The sequence below is a fragment of the Lolium rigidum genome, chromosome 5, assembly GCF_022539505.1.
Source record: "Lolium rigidum isolate FL_2022 chromosome 5, APGP_CSIRO_Lrig_0.1, whole genome shotgun sequence".
Classification (NCBI taxonomy): Eukaryota; Viridiplantae; Streptophyta; class Magnoliopsida; order Poales; family Poaceae; genus Lolium; species Lolium rigidum.
In genome coordinates, this window is record NC_061512.1 from 99134148 (window position 1) to 99146659 (window position 12512).

At 43.6% G+C, this 12512-nt stretch overlaps 1 non-coding gene and 1 pseudogene across 1 annotated transcript; one reads left to right on the top strand and one right to left on the bottom strand.

Annotated features, from left to right (window-relative positions):
* Positions 1-12512, bottom strand: part of LOC124656209 — a 29052-nt pseudogene that overhangs the window by 2340 nt on the left and 14200 nt on the right.
* Positions 4686-4819, top strand: LOC124658538. Its single transcript, XR_006989262.1, has one exon. It is a non-coding gene; the product is annotated as a small nucleolar RNA Z247 (small nucleolar RNA).

Consider the following 12512-nt stretch of genomic DNA (forward strand, 5'->3'; position numbering starts at 1 on the left):
ACAGTACCAATATTTTGCGCATCCTACATAGTGCAAATATTTTGCAGTACCAAATTTCCAGCATACCATGGAAACACAATATACCATAAATATGTTTTGCGGTGTACTGCAGAACACTTTACGGTATGAGACTTTAATGGATCTCGTAGAAGAGGCGAACAATAATTCTCCATGTTGCTTGGTTGACCTCCTGCTGTCCTAAATCACTGAAGAAGAGGCGAACAATAATTCTCCATGTTACTTTCAAACTCCATGTTATCATTTACTACTAGTATCAAGCATGCATGGATGGTATCGAACTGACAATTAGTGTGCATAGGGATGCATCGCCGCATCGGACCTCCACCCTTTCCGTTTTCACTAGCAGCCGGCCACTTGTACAGCAGGGCATGCGACCATGGGCTTCGTTGACATTACAATCATGCACAATCAAAATATATAGAACCATTCTTGCTGTTTTTAAATGTCTAGAATCATTATGTTTCCGTTCAAAATAGAAAAACAAACCAAGAGACATTCTCCCTTTATCATTGATTCAAATAATAAGTTCAGATTGTCGCTCAATCTACTTTCTGGATCCATTGTGTTGTAAATAATTAGCAGCCGACAAGTTTTTTTTGATAAAGGGAATATATTAATATCAAAACATACTAACTACACCCACCCTCTGCAACAATACCCTACCCTGGTGGCAGTACGGATGCACGCAGCCAAAAAAGAGTAAAGAAAACTAAAAAATAAAAGTCTCGCTACAGCATTCCAGACTTAGCAACAGCAATACAGCCACCACCGTGACAACACCTGAAATACAGACTCTCCAAAAGTGACGCCTCCAAGAAGGGAACAGTGCACCAACGCCGTCATCGTCCGACCAAAGGTCTTAGGTTTTCACCTTCAAGATAGTCCCCACTCTCAAAACAATGCCTCCAACAAGGTCATTGCCAGACACAACCAGTTAAGGCCAGACCTTGGGTTTTCATCCTGAAAGGTAAGACTCTGAACTTCACCAGTGCTGATGCCCCCACTTGCATACCACTGCTGCGAAGCCCGGAACGCCAAGCAAGTTCCTCAGCATCACGGAGAGTCGAACCTCCTTTAGCCAGTCCACCAATCTGGCCTTCATGATATTCCTTCTTCTGACTTCACCATGGACCAAAAAGTCACCTGATGTCAACACATAATAGAGCTTCGTGCCGCTGCCTCCGGAACCAAACAGTCGAAATAAAAACATGAGTGCGTGCGACCGAATACCACCCGATCCAGTAAACTCCAGGCAAAAGATGCACTGTTCCATTCGCCGGCGGAGCTTTCCGGAACTCATCTCTCCAGCCAGATCAAGGCAAACTAATCTCCGATGGATCTTCATCTTCGCTTGCAAGAAACCCGAGGACCGCCACCAAAACAAAGCAAAACCACCAGCCCCCACGCCGCCAGTCCCTCCTGCCGGATCACCAGGGAAGAAGACGGCGGCGCGGATCATGCGTACCACCGCCGAACTGTCACCGGGGGCGGAGGCCGCCACCGCTCCACCCACTCCACCATGAATACCGGTGAAGGGCATCAGGCCCCGGCCAAGCAGCCGTGCCGCCCGGCTTCCTCCACCGGCGCCACATCACCTCCCATGGAGCGCCGCCGCGTAAACCCCCTCCTCCCCTTCATCTTCGATGGATGGGGCGCCGCCACCGCCGTCGGGGCCGACAGCAGCGGTGGCTTGTGGGCTGGCGGTCTGAGGGGCGCCTGTGCGGGAGGGGGGAGATCCTCTGCCGCCGCCCGGGAGAGGGGGAGATCCTCCGCCGCCGCCCGAGAGGGGGGGGAGAGGAGGTAGGGTTTCGGGCCTCGCAGCCGGCAAGTCTATATGTGATCAAGAGCTTCGTATAAGATAGTCAGGGCTCATTTGATTTATAAAACAAACCATGTTTTATTCATGGATCTACTGTCACATAGGAACTTACTTCATAGGAATTTTGTAGCGTCAAGAAAAAAGGCATTACATAATATCCATTGGAGATGTGAATGGTACGGACAATTTCCGCTCCAAATATGCATCTGCGTCATATCGTATGTACTTTTAGAAATTTTCCGGATATGGAGGTGGCATGTGGATGTGGATATTGGTCCAATGGATATTCGGCGGATACAATAGGGGATATGATATCAATATAATATCAGACAGTATGGAGTATGTACATATTATTTTGGATTATCCAAGGTTCTCAAAGAGAATTATCAGATAATATTATCTCAACCCCAAATACCCAAACAGCCTAGTTTTGTTTAGATAAATACAGTAGAGAAGTCCTCTGCATCATTTTCATTTATAAAAGCATGAATTTACAAATGGTTTTAGTGAGTCCAAACTATGCATGCTACCTCCGCTCTATGTTATGCAATTATATATATTGCACATTTTCACTATTATTATTGCTCGTTATTAATCTGTTGGGCTTCCTTTGGATGATAATGATGTTTTGTTAGCAGCCTACCTCTTCTGTTGTACGAACAAGAGGGTCACATATTTTACATAAAAGAACAAAATTCTATTTTTATGTGTGTGTAATTTTTATCCGCTTCCAATCTAAGTCCATTCCAAATCCAGTTCATATTCGCTAGTGCCAGAGCTAGGATTACCATCCAGAGATGTCAAAAACCCAAAATCAAAGACATATGTGACTAGTGACGCCATTAGCTAGTACTATCTAAGGTACTTACTAAACTTGTACGATGTCAATTGACCACCTGATCAACGCGTAGCTCCGCTACCATTATCTGCTCCGGTCTAATATGATAGAACATATAAAAATAGAAATATCTGATGCGATCCGACTGATTTACATCCCCTTACCTCAACAAAGAATCCGTTATAATAACTAAAGAGAATACCTAATACCTGAACCATATATGTTTTATGTTCATGTACGCCATGTCATCTCAATTATATGTTCCATGTTCCTACACTTTTCTTATCATATGAATCAAAAGAGTTTTCATTCTCAAATCTCGACGCATCCTCGTAACAGATAATAATTTATTTTCATTCTACGGGGTTGGTTGCGCGCAAGACTGTTTGGTTAGATTTACCTATATCTTTTAAGCTTCCTCTTATGAGGTAAATATTATAAAAAAAATCTAAAGTCCAAAGCAAGCCTAACCAAACAACCAGGCTAGCCACCTAGCTGGTTGGGTTGTTCTCGGGCTACCACATGAGGGTAAAAGATATATTGATATTTATGGAGTTTTTTAGATGAGATCATCCCCGGTCTTCGCATCTAATGATGTATACGGCCTTTTATTGCATAATTGATAGGATCAAAGTTTACATCTCATGGATCACGCTGGCTTGTATGAACCACTTGAAAATAACAACAGAAAACGGCGAAATACAAGTCAAACAACCGTGCTTCTATAAACTTGCCGCAAACCGCACATGTTGTACAAATCTCATGCTACCACTTTCAAACGGATGCAACCTGAAACTAGGTCCTGATGCAGATCCCTGGGCCGGAGACATGACAATGTACTGATCCAATGGGATAACATGAAAAGAGGAAGGTTGTCTCTACTTGTTATAGATAATATCATTGAATGTATTTCAGATGGCCTAAAGTAAAGCCCAAGCTCTGACAAAAAATTATGCTTTATCTTTCTTGTTAACACAAAACAACCAATTTCCGACAAACTCGTCATGTTCCTTGGAGGAATGAAAGCAGAAGTCATATGATAAACATGCCAAATGATTCTAGCAACTTGTGGCACGCCCAAGTTTCACCACTCCACCAATAGTACCTTACTAGTGGTGTTTCACTGTTATGGTAAACCACCCGCTGCTAGGACCCACTGGGCTGATCGGACGTAAATTAATAGTTGTGTGCCAGTTTGGACATGCCACTAGTATTGCCAGTACTAGTGGACTGTTAGTTTCTCGTGGCGTTCCACCTGAGACCCGTGCAAATAGTATTGCCCGTATTAGTGGCATCGCATTTCTACCCCGCACGAAATAATTGATTAGATATAGCTTTATCAAAAATACATATATATATATTGTACTATGTAACGAGTTGTACACAGCATGGTGGCAATATAAATGGAAGAGAAGGGACTCTAAGGTTATCCGAGTAGACCCAAGTCAATTGACATGGTATCAGAAGCCTAGACTTCCGGTACTTCTACCTGATCGCAAAAAAAAAGTAAAACCATCCCTTGTTGTTGTCACAATCACCGGCCGCCTACCCATCGCTGCCGCCATGGCTTCCTCCTCGATATGCGCCCCTGGGATTCATCTCGGCAAGCCGCCGTCGGAAAAACTTACCCTCCCTGCCACCAGGGGAGCTTGGCTTGTCTATCTACTGGAAGGAATCGATTTTGCTCCACCCAAAACACTCACCATCTCCGCGAGGGACAAGGAAAAGGAATCAAAGGTCATTCCCAACGGGTTATGTCTTGCGCTGGGCAAGATCTTGCTCAGCTACCTACTAATCGTTGTCCCGCGAAGTTCTCACCCATATTCATCGGTCGAGCACTCTACCGGCATCTAGAGTGCGGTGGGAGAGATGTTCCCTGCTCAACACCAGTCCAAGATTATGAATCTTCGGATTACCCTGTCAAACACAAAGAAGCTCAACCTGACTACCCCAGATTTTCTCCCTAAGATGGGAAGCATTGTCGACGATCTTGCTGCTACCGGTCGTCATATCCCTGATGATGAGATGATCTCCTACATCTTGGCCAGCCTTGGTGCTGGTTAAAACTCCCTGGTGGCAGTGATTGGCGTGATCTGCAGCAAGATGACGCTCTGCGAGATCTACTCTCATCTGCAGGCATATGATGAACACATGTAATACTTGACAATCATCCCAGCGATACGTTTGAGACTTCTTCTAATCCGGCCTCACATCAATACCGCCCCTGCAACTATGGAGGCTGGCGAGGTGGACATCGCGATGACAGGCGCGACGAGCACTGTGATGACCGACGCGATGAACGGCACAATAGCCACTGCGATGACCATCATGATTACCATCCTCGCCAAGGATGTGGAGGTGGCCGCTCTCCAAATCCTGGAGGAGGTCATGGATGTGGTCCTCGTTGCACCATACCATGGGTCGACGTGGCATGCCAAATTTTCAGCAAAGAGGGTCATGCTACCAAGGACGGTTGTTGGTGGCGTTTCAATGATAATGATGATGATGATGATGATGATGATGATGATGACTCGTTGATACCGCGTGAAGCACACGTCCGTTGGGAACCCCAAGAGGAAGGTGTGATGCGTACAACAGCAAGTTTTCCCTCAGTAAGAAACCAAGGTTATCGAACCAGTAGGGAGATGAAGGCCACGTGAAGGTTGTTGGTGAAAGAGTGTAGTGCGGCGCAACACCGGAGATTCCGGCGCCAACGTGGAACCTGCACAACACAATCAAAATACTTTGCCCCAACTTAACAGTGAGGTTGTCAATCTCACCGGCTTGCTGTAAACAAAGGATTAAACGTATGGTGTGGAGAATGATGTTTGTTTGCAAAGAACAGCAGAGAACGGAGTTTGCAGTAGATTGTATTTCAGATGTAAAAGAATGGACCGGGGTCCACAGTTCACTAGTGGTGTCTCTCCAATAAGATAAGTAGCATGTTGGGTGAACAAATTACAGTTGGGCAATTGACAAATAGAGAGGGCATAACAATGCACATACATATCATGATGACTAATATGAGATTTACTTAGGGCATTACGACAAAGAACATAGACCGCTATCCGAGCATGCATCTATGCCTAAAAAGTCCACCTTCGGGTTAGCATCCGCACCCCTTCCAGTATTAAGTTGCAAACAACAGACAATTGCATTAAGTATGGTGCGTAATGTAATCAACACAAATATCCTTAGACAAAGCATTGATGTTTTATCCCTAGTGGCAAAAACACATCCATAACGTTAGAACTTTCTGTCACTGTCCCAGATTCAATGGAGGCATGAACCTACTATCGAGCATAAATACTCCCTCTTGGAGTCACAAGTATCAACTTGGCCAGAGCCTCTACTAGCAACGGAGAGCATGCAAGATCATAAACAACACATATATGATAGATCAATAATCAACTTGACATAGTATTCCATATTCATCGGACAACAAACACAACATGTAGCATTACAAATAGACGATCTTTATCATGTTAGGCAGCTCACAAGATCTAAACATGATAGCACAAGAGGAGAAGACAACCATCTAGCTACTGCTATGGACCCATAGTCCAAGGATGAACTACTCACGCATCAATCCGGAGGCGGGCATGATGATGTAGAGTCCTCCGGTGATGATTCTCATGTCCGGCAGGGTGCCGGAGGTGATCTCCTTAATCCCCTGAGATGGGATTGGCGGCGACGGTGTCTCTGGAACTTTTCTCGTATCGTGGCTCTCGGTACTAGGGTTTTCACGACGGAGAGAATAAATAGGCGAAGGGGCAGAGTCGGGAGGCGGCCGAGGGGCCCACCCCATAGGCCGGCGCGCCCCCCTTCTAGGCCGCGCCGCCCTAGGGTGTGGGGCCGCCTTGGCCCCTCTCCGTCTCTCCTTCGGTGTTCTGGAAAGCTCCGTGGAAAATAAGACAGTGGGCTTTTGTTTCGTCCAATTCCGAGAATATTTCCTGTGTAAGATTTCGAAACCAAAAACAGCAGAAAACGAGAACCGGCGCTTCGGCATCTTGTTAATAGGTTAGTGCCGGAAAATGCATCAAAATGATGTAAAGTGTATATAAAACATGTGAGTATTGTCATAAAACTAGCATGGAACATAAGAAATTATAGATACGTTTGAGACGTATCAAGCATCCCCAAGCTTAGTTCCTACTCCCCTCGAGTAGGTAAACGATAACAAGGATAATTTCCGAAGTGACATGTCTGCTATCATAATCTTGATCAATACTATTGTAAAGCATATGAGATGAATGAAGTGATTCAAAGCAATGGTAAATATAATGACTAAACAACTGATCATATAGCAAAGACTTTTCATGAATAGTACTTTCAAGACAAGCATCAATAAGTCTTGCATAGGAGTTAACTCATAAAGCAATAAATTCTTAGTAGAAAGTTTTGAAGCAACACAAAGGAAGATATAAGTTTCAGCAGTTGCTTTCAACTTCAACATGGGGCGGCGCGAGGGGGTGCCCGAGGGGCCCACCCCATAGGGCGGCGCGCCCCCCCTCTTGGCCGCGCCAGCCTATGGTGTGGAGGCCCTGGGCCTCCCCCTGGCTTGTCCTTCCGGCTCCGTGTGTCCCTCGGAAAAGTAGGAGGTTTGGCTTTTGTTTCGTCCAATTCCGAGAATATTTCCTGTGTAGAGTTTCTGAAACCAAAAACAGCAGAAAACAGGAACTGGCGCTTCGGCATCTTGTTAATAGGTTAGTTCTGGAAAATGCATAAAAATGATATAAAGTATGAATAAAATATGTAGGTATTGTCATAAAACTAGCATGGAACATAAGAAATTATAGATACGTTGGAGACGTATCAAGCATCCACAAGCTTAGTTCCTACTCGCCCTCGAGTAGGTAAACGATAAAAAAAAATTCTGAAGTGACATGCTACCAACATAATCTTGATCAATACTATTGTAAAGCATATGAGATGAATGAAGTGATTCAAAGCAATGGTCTATAGTTTGTTAACAAATAGATAATGACTAAACAACTGAATCATATAGCAAAGACTTTTCATGAATAGTACTTTCAAGACAAGCATCCAAAAGTCTTGCATAAGAGTTAACTCATAAAGCAATAGATTCTTAATAGAAGGTTTTGAAGCAACACAAAGGAAGATTTAAGTTTCAGCAGCTTGCTTTCAACTTTCAACATGTATATCTCATGGATAATTGTCAACACAAAGTAATATGATGAGTGCAATAAGCAAGCATGTAAGAATCAATGCACACAGTTGATACAAGTGTTTGCTTCTAAGATAGAAAGAAGTAGGTAAACTGACTCAACATAAAGTAAAAGAAAGACCCTTCGCAGAGGAAAGCAAGGATTACTCATGTGCTAGAGCTTTTTATTTTGAAAACATGGAAACAATTGTGTCAACGGTAGTAATAATTCATATGTATAAAACTTCCTATAAGTTGCAAGCCTCATGCATCGAATACTAATAGTGCCCGCTCCTTGTCCTAATTAGCTCGGATTTCCATGGATTATCATTGCATTACATATGTTTCAACCAAGTGTCACAAAGGGGTACCTCTATGCCACCTGTACAAAGGTCCAAGGAGATAAATCGCATTTGATTTCTCGATTTTGATAGATCTCAACTTGAGAACATCTATGCCGGGACAACATAGAAAACAGATAATGGACTCCTCTTTAATGCTTTAAGCATTCAATAACAGATAATATTCTCATAAGAGATTTGAGGATTAATGTCCAAGCTGAAACTTCCACCATGATACATGGCTTTGGTTGGCGGCCCAATGTTCTTCTCTAACTATATGCATACTCAAACCATTTAACTCATGTCAAATCTCCCTTACTTCAGACAAGACGAACATGCATAGCAACTCACATGATATTCAACAAAGGTGTAACGAGTTGATGGCGTCCCCAGATAACATGGTTACCGCTCAACAAGCAACTTATAAGAACTAAGATACATAAGCGACATATTCTTTACTACAATAGTTTTTTAGGCTACTTTCCCATGAGCTATGTATTGCAAAGACAAGGAATGAAAAAAAAATTAAAGGTAGCACGCAAGCAATTTACTTTGGAATGGCATAAAAATACCACATAGTAGGTAGTTATGGTGGACACAAATGGCATAGGTTTTGACTCAAGGTTTTGGATGCACGAGAAGCATTCCCTCTCAGTACAAGGCTTTGGCTAGCAAGGTTGTTTGAAGCAAACACAAGTATGAACCGGTACAGACAAAACTTACATAAGAACATATTGCAAGCATTATAAGACTCTACACTGTCTTCCTTGTTGCTCAAACACTTTTACCGAGAAAATATCTAGACTTTAGAGAGACCAATCATGCAAACCAAATTTCAACAAGCTCTACGGTAGTTCTCCACTAATAGGTTTAAACTACATGATGCAAGAGCTTAAACATGATCTACTTTGAGAGCTCAAAACAATTGCCAAGCATCAAATTATTCAAGACAATATACCAATTACCACATGAAGCATTTTTTGTTTCCAACCAAATAGCAATAAGTGCAGCAGCTTTCAACTTTTGCCATGAACATTAAAAGTAAAACGAAGAACACCAGTGTTCATATGAAAAAGCGGAGCGTGTCTCTCTCCCACACAAGGAATGCTAGGATCCGATTTTATTCAAACACAAACAAAAATAAAAACACACAGACGCTCCAAGTAAAGCACATAAGATGTGACGGAATAAAAATATAGTTTCACTAGAGGTGACCTGATAAGTTGTTGAGGCATCCCCAAGCTTAGATGCTTGAGTCTTCTTGAAATATGCAGGGATGAACCACGGGGGCATCTCCAAGCTTAGACTTTTCACTCTTCTTGATCATATCATATCATCCTCCTCTCTTGATCCTTGAAAACTTCCTTCACACCAAACTCAAAACAATCTCACTAGAGGGTTAGTGCATAATCAAAAATTCACATGTTCAGAGAGGACACAATCATTCCCAACACTTCTGGACATTACTTAAAGCTACTGAAATTTAATGGAGCAAAGAAATCCACTCAAACACACTAAAGGAGGCAATGTGAAATAAGAGGCAGAATCTGTCAAAACAGAACAGTCCGTAAAGAGGAATTTTTTCGAGGCACTTAACATGCTCAGGTGAAGAAGCGCAAATTGAATGAAAGTTGCGTACATATCTGAGGATTACTCATAAATTTTTGCAGATTTTTTAGATTCTCCTACAGAGAGATCAACTCAAATTCGTGACTAGACTAAAAATCTGTTTCGCGCAGAAATCCAAATCTAGTATCAACCTTCTATCAAAGACTTTACTTGGCACAAAAACGAAATAAACATGATAAGGAGAGGTTGCTACAGTAGTAACAACTTCCAAGACACAACAAAACAGTAGCAAAATAAAAACATGGGTTATCTCCCAAGAAGTGCTTTCTTTATAGCCATTAAGATGGGCTCAGTAATTTTAATGATGCTCTCGCAAGTAATAAGAGTTGAAGCAAAAGAGAGCATCAAAAGCAAATAAGAAACACTTTTAAATCTAACCCACTTCCTATGAAAAGGAATCTTGTAAATAAACAAGTCATGTAAGCATAATGCAATAAGCATAGGAAGGCAACACAAGCGCAACTTCAAGATTCTCAACATAAAGAGGGGAAACTTAATATTATTAAGATGCATACAACCATGTTTCCCTCTCTCATAATAACTTTCAGTAGTATCATGAATAAACTCAACAATATAGCTATCACATAAAACATTCTTATCATGATCCACATGTATAAAAGTTGTAGGATAACGTTGCATAGAAAACAAAAAATTTCCTACCGCGAACACGCAATCCAAGCCAAGATGCAATCTAGAAGACGGTAGCAACGAGGGGATATCGAGTCTCACCCTTGAAGAGATTCCAAAGCCTACAAGATGAGGCTCTTGTTGCTGCGGTAGACGTTCACTTGCCGCTTGCAAAAGCGCGTAGAAGATCTTGATCACGATCGGTTCCGGCGCCACGAACGGGCAGCACCTCCGTACTCGGTCACACGTTCGGTTGTTGATGAAGACGACGTCCACCTCCCGTTCCGGCGGGCAGCGGAAGTAGTAGCTCCTCTTGAATCCGACAGGCACGACGGCGTGGTGTCGGTGGTGGTGGAGAACTCCGGCGGAGTGGGTTAGAGATCCCTATGTGCTTGGCTTTTCTTCAGTTCCCCGGCAACGGCGCCCCGAGAAAATATGCTTGATGGCGTGTATTTCACACGTTCGTTGGGCAACCCCAAGAGGAAGGTATGATGAGCACGGCAGCAAGTTTTCCCTCGAGAAAGAAACCAAGGTTTATCGAACCGGGAGGAGCCAAGAAGCACGTTGAAGGTTGATGGCGGCGGGATGTAGTGCGGCGCAACACCGGAGATTCCGGCGCCAACGTGGAACACTGCACAACACAACCAAAGTACTTTGCCCCAACGAAACGGTGAGGTTGTCAATCTCACCGGCTTGCTTGTAACAAAGGATTAACCGTATTGTGTGGAAGATGATTGTTTGCGAGAGAAAACGAGTAGAAACAAGTATTGCGATGGGTTGTATTTCGGTAAAGAGAATTGGACCGGGGTCCACGGTTCACTAGAGGTGTCTCTCCCATAAGACGAACAGCATGTTGGGTGAACAAATTACGAGTTGGGCAATTGACAAATAAAGAGAGCATGACAATGCACATACATATCATGATGAGTATAGTGAGATTTAATTGGGCATTACGACAAAGTACATAGACCGCCATCCAGCTGCATCTATGCCTAAAAGTCCACCTTCGGGTTATCATCCGAACCCCCTCCGGTATTAAGTTGCAAACAACGAGACAATTGCATTAAGTATGGTGCGTAATGTAATCAACAACTACATCCTTAGACATAGCATCAATGTTTTATCCCTAGTGGCAACAGCACAACACAACCTTAGAACTTTACGTCAGCTTGTCCCGGTGTCAATGCGAGGCATGAACCCACTATCGAGCATAAGTACTCCCTCTTGGAGTTAAAAGCATCTACTTGGCCAGAGCATCTACTAATAACGGAGAGCATGCAAGATCATAAACAACACATGTATAACTTTGATAATCAACATAACAAGTATTCTCTATTCATCGGATCCCAACAAACGCAACATATAGAATTACATATAGATGATCTTGATCATGATAGGCAGCTCACAAGATCCGACAATGATAGCACAATGGGAGAAGACAACCATCTAGCTACTGCTATGGACCCATAGTCCGGGGGTAGACTACTCACACATCACACGGAGGCGACCATGGCGGCGTAGAGTCCTCGGGGAGATGAATCCCCTCTCCGGCGGGGTGCGGAGAGCGTCTCCGAGGATCCCCGAGATGGGATCGGCGGCGACGGCGTCTCGATGATGTTTTCCGTATCGTGGCTCTCGGTGCTGGGGGTTTCGTCACGGAGGCTATTTGTAGGCGGAAGGGCAAGTCAAGAGGCGGCACGGGGGCCCACACCACGGGCCGCGCGGCCAGGGGAGGCCGCGCCGCCTAGGGTTTGGCCACCCCGTGGCCCCTCTTCGTCTCGTCTTCGGTCTTAGGAAGCTTCGTGAGAAAATAGGCCTCCGGGCTTTTATTTCGTCCAATTCCGAGAATATTTCTTTACTAGGATTTACGAAACCAAAAACAGCAGAAACGACAGCGGCACTTCGGCATCTTGTTAATAGGTTAGTTCCAGGAAAATGCACGAATATGATATAAAGTGTGCATAAAACATGTAGATAACATCAATAATGTGGCATGGAACACAAGAAATTATCGATACGTTAGACGTATCGGCATCTAGCTTTAGTTACGCTCGTCCGGCGAGGTAAAAC